Source organism: Musa acuminata, chromosome BXJ3-2 (assembly GCF_036884655.1).
Source record: "Musa acuminata AAA Group cultivar baxijiao chromosome BXJ3-2, Cavendish_Baxijiao_AAA, whole genome shotgun sequence".
NCBI lineage: Eukaryota > Viridiplantae > Streptophyta > Magnoliopsida > Zingiberales > Musaceae > Musa > Musa acuminata.
In genome coordinates this window covers 8,025,162-8,030,498 of record NC_088350.1, presented here as the reverse complement: position 1 = coordinate 8,030,498, position 5,337 = coordinate 8,025,162, and positions in this window count along the sequence as shown.

Sequence of the window (5,337 nt, the reverse complement as noted above, 5' to 3'; positions counted from 1 at the left end):
CTTTAAGATACCTAAATATTCTTTTAACACTCTTAAGATGAGATAATTTAGGATTAGATTGAAAACTAGCGCAAAGTCCTACACTAAACATAATATCTGGTCTAGTCGCGGTGAGGTAGAGTAGACTACCTATCATTCCCCTATATGTTTTTTGATCGAAATTTTCATTATTTTCATCTAAATCTAACTTAGTCGAAGTACTCATCGGGGTGTTTGTTGCTTTTGAATTATCCATGTTAAATTATTTTAACAATTCTAATGTATATTTAGATTGGTTAAGAAATATACCATCACTAAGTTGTTTGATTTGTAATCCTAAAAAGAAAGTTAATTCACCCATTAAACTCATTTCAAATTCATGACTCATACTTTTGGCAAATGATTCACATAGTGATTCATCCGAAGAGCCAAAAATAATATCATCAACATAAATTTGCACAATAAGAAAATTATCTTCAAAGTGTTTGATAAACAATGTAATATCAACCTTGTCTTTGGTAAAATTATTTGAAATAAGAAAGGAACTAAGTCTTTCGTACCAAGCTCTAGGAGCTTGTTTTAAACCATAGAGAGCCTTAGTCAATTTGAATACTTGATTAGGTAGAAGATAATTTTCAAATCCGGGAGGTTGTTCAACATATACTTCTTCCGAAATAAAACCATTCAAGAAGGCACTTTTGACATCCATTTGAAATAATTTAAAATTATTACTACTAGCATAGGCAAGGAGCATCCTAATGGCTTCTAATCTTGCCACAGGAGCGAAGGTTTCTTCGTAGTCGATACATTCTTCTTGGTTGAAACCTTTGGCCACTAATCTAGCCTTGTTTCTAACCACGATACCATTTTCGTCTTGCTTGTTTCTAAAGACCCATTTAGTACCAATGACTAAATGGTCACTGGGTCTAGGAATAAGCTTCCATACCTTATTCCTCTCAAATTGATTTAATTCCTCTTACATTGTAATAACCCAAAAATCATCTTTTAAGGCCTCGTCAATGCATTTAGGTTCGATTTGAGAAAGGAAGGCGGTGTTAGCACAAAAATTCTTGAAAGAGGAACGAGTTTGAACACCTTTTGATGTATCTCCTATAATTAGCTCCTTTGGATGAGCATCTATATACTTCCATTCCTTGGGTAAGAAAATTTCGGAAGAAGGTGCATCCAAGTTGCTATTTTGAGGAGGGGGTTCATTTAAATTCAAATTATCAAAATCAAGATCATCATCAATTTTTTTTTTTTTAAATTAGAAATTTCATTAAAGACTACATGAATAGACTCTTCTATTACTAAGGTTATTTTGTTAAAAACCCGAAAAGCCTTAGAAACAGAAGAGTAACCAAGAAAGATGCCTTCATTAGATTTAGCATCAAATTTTCCTAAGGCATCCCTTTCATTCAAAATAAAGCATTTACAACCGAAAACTTTAAAATAAGAAATATTTGGTTTTTTGTTATTCCATAATTCATAGGGAGTTTTTGATAGGGATGGTCTTATCAGGACTCTATTCATGATGTAGCAAGCCGTAATTACGGCTTCGGTCCAAAAATACTTGGGTAGACTATGTTCATTTAACATCGTTCTTACCATTTCTTGTAGGTTTCTATTTTTTCTTTCAACTACTCCATTTTGTTGGAGATTCCTCGGAGTGGAGAAGTTGTGATTGTATCCATTAACTTCACAAAAATTTTGAAAGTCACGGTTTTGAAATTCACCACCGTGATCACTTCGAATTGATGAAATCATGAAACCTTTTTTGTTTTGAGTGAGTTTACAAAATTTAGAGAAACACTTGAAACAATCACTTTTGTGAGCTAAGAAATAGGTCCAAGTGTATCTAGTAAATCATCAATAATTACAAACGCATATTTATTTCCTCCTAGACTTGTCGTGTCAATTGGTCCAAATAAGTCCAAATGAATCAATTGTAATGGTCTAGTGGTGCTAATTTGAGTTTTTGGTTTGAAACTAGTTTTTATTTGTTTACTTAGTTGACATGCATCGCATACTTTGTCCTTAATAAACTTTATATTTGGAATTCCTCGCACTAATTCTCTGGATGAGATCTTAGATATTAGTTTCATGCTTGCATGACCTAGTCTCCTATGCCAAAGCCAAGCATCATCATTTAAAGCGGAGAAGCACATTTCATTACTTAGTTCATCAAGGTTGATGGTGTAGACATTATTTTATTTTAATGCAATCATAGTTATGTTATGGTTTGGTTTTTCAATAATACACACATTTGATTCAAATCTAACGATATAACCTTTATCTCATAATTGACTAACACTCAAGAGATTATGTTTCAATCCATCAACTAGTAAGACATCATCAATAGAAAATTTTAATTTGTTACCTATGGTTCCCATGCCAATGATTTTGCCTTGGTTATTGTCTCCGAAGGTGACGTACCCTTCTTCTTTGCTAGTGAGCATAGAGAAATGAGATGGATCTCCAGTCATATATCTTGAGGATCCACTATCTAGATACCATCTCTTGCTCCTAGCTTGTGATGGTGTATGTTTCTACAAGAAGGGATTATTTTTAGGTACCCATTTTCTTTTGGGTGCCTTAAAAACTGATTTAACTTGTTCATCATATTGCATAGAATTGATTATGGTTCCTTTAGGAACCCAAATTAGTTTGTTCGAAATAATTTTCTTGAATGTACATTTATAAGTTTTATGTCCATATTTGCAACAAAAGTTACAATTTCTTTGGTGCCGAACATGTAAGATAAGGCCTTTAATGAATGTGGTTGGATTTTGGTGAGGACTTCTCACAAATCCGATTCCACTTCTTTTAGGAACGTGTCCCTTATTTGTAAGGATCATATTCAAAGAGTTGCTACCAAACTTGAATTTCTTCAAGGTGTCCTTAAGTAGCATGTTCTCCTTTTGGAGAGTTTCTAGATCATGGCATTTTATACATGGAACTAAACTATCATGATATTCAGTCTTTAATTTATCGACATTACAAGTGAGACTATCATGCTCCTTTTTTAGCAATTTGTATTTTCTACTAATTGTCTTACATTCATCAAATAACTCATGGAAGGCATTTAATAATTCATGATAAGGTAAATCTGCATCAATTAAATCTGTTACCTCTTCTCCGATGGCCATTAGGGCGTAATGAGCAACTTACTCGGTGTTGGACTCCTCTTCTTCGGACGTGCTTGAATCATCCCACATTGTCTTAAGCGCCTTCTTCTTTGATGTTCTCTTTTTGGCTTGAGGACAATCGTTCTTGTAGTGTCCCGGTTTTTTGCACTCATAGCAAATCACTTGGTCCTTCTTGTGTTCAAATTTATTTTTTGTATTATTTTTAAATTTATTTTCTTAAATATTTTTTAAAATTTTGAGTCAAAAGTGCAATGCCATTGTCACTGTCCTCATCACTTGATGTTCCTTTAAAGTGGTCTTCTTGTGATGTGAGTGCCATATCCTTCCTGTTCTTTGGAAGGGGGTTCTCGAGCTCGTCATGAGCTTGACATGTTATTTCGTAGGTCATTAGAGACCCAATAAGTTCTTCAAGAGGGAATATTTTAAGGTCTTTGGCCTCTTGAATGGCCGTAACTTTTGGATCCTAACTTTTAGGGAGGGATCTTAAGATTTTAGTTACTAGTTCAAAGTTAGTAAAATCTTTACCAAGAACTTTGAGTCCATTGATGACATCCATGAACCGGGTGTACATGTCTCCGATGGACTCACTTGGTTTCATTCGGAAGAGTTCGTAAGAGTGCACAAGGATGTTGATTTTGGACTCTTTCACTCGGCTAGTGCCTTCATGAGTGACCTCAAGAGTTCTCCAAATATCAAAACCCGAATCACAAATTGAAACACGATTAAATTCATTTTTGTCTAGTGCACAAAACAAGGCATTTATAGCCTTTGCGTTTAAAGCAAAAACCTTCTTCTCCGATTCATTCCATTCGCTCATCGGAAGAGAAGATTTTTGAAATCCATTTTCAACAATAGTCCAAAGCTCGAAATCAATGGAAATGAGGAAGATCCTCATACGAGTCTTCCAATAAGTATAATCTGACCCATTAAACATGGGTGGACGTGTGATAGAATGACCCTCATGTATGCCGGAGTAAGCCATCTCTCTTGAGTATCAAACCAAATATGAGAGTGAGCCTAGCTCTGATACCAATTGTTAGGATCGGAGCGGCACTAAGAGGGGGGGGGGAATTAGTGCAGCAGATTAAAACGTCGGTTTTGACAAATCTTTCGTACAATAAAAATCGAACTCGGAAGTGCTTAACTTGAAAGCGTATTCATAAAGTTGTGCAGCAAAGGTAATGAGGAAATAAAGCATGTAAGAAGGTTTGCAGTAATGTAAATAGCAATAATAAAATGCAAACCAGAGATCACGTTGATTTTAAAGTGGTTCAGTCAAATGACCTACATCCACTTGCGAGGCCCTCTTTGATGAGGCTCCCACCTTCCACTAGCAAATCTCTTGAAAGGGAAGGGAAAATACCCTTCTTACAACTTTTTACAAGTGGTTCACACTCTTACAAATTTTCAGCAAGAAAGAAGGAGGTGAACACTCTAGCAAATTGAAAACAAGACTTGCTAAGACTTTTCTAAGACCTTTCTCTCAATCAATTGCTTCTCAAAAAGTTGTTATCTCAGCTAAGATTTGAGGGGTATTTATAGGCCTCAAGAGGATTCAAATTTGGGCTCCAAAATTTTAATTCTCTTTGGTTCCCGATGCTGGCGGTGCCACCGCCTGTTAGTGTCTGACATTGACAGTGGACTGGCGGTGCCACCGCCCAGCCAAGCGGTGCCACCGCTTGGCTCTCGGGTGCTGGGCGGTGCCACCGCCTGGCTCTCGGGCGCTGGGCGGTGCAACCGCCCAGTTTGGCGGTGCCACCGCCAGACCCTTCGGTTCACTGGTTGGGCTTTAAATTTAGCCCAAACCAAGTCTAATTTTGGGCCCAGTTGGCCCCTAACCAAGATATAGGATTATCTCTTAATCCTAATCCTAATTACATGTGAACTACATAACTAAAAACATCCTAAGCAAGTTTTCAACCGCGAACGTCGAATCTTGTTCCGGCGAGCTTTCCGACGAACTTCTTCCAACGGACTCCTAGCAAGCTCCCAATCTTGTGATGACTTTAACGAGTAGCCAAGCCTTCTCGATGATCTCCGCGAACCTCCGACGATCTCTTCGGCGAACTTCCGAAAATTTCGACAGATTCCCGATTTCTTCTCGGTTGGTTCCGGCAGCATCTCCGACGATTCTTCGGACTCTTAAACGTCCATCGAACTTGACTCCGGTATTCTTGCTTTATGTTTTTTGGTTATTGTAGTTAATCCT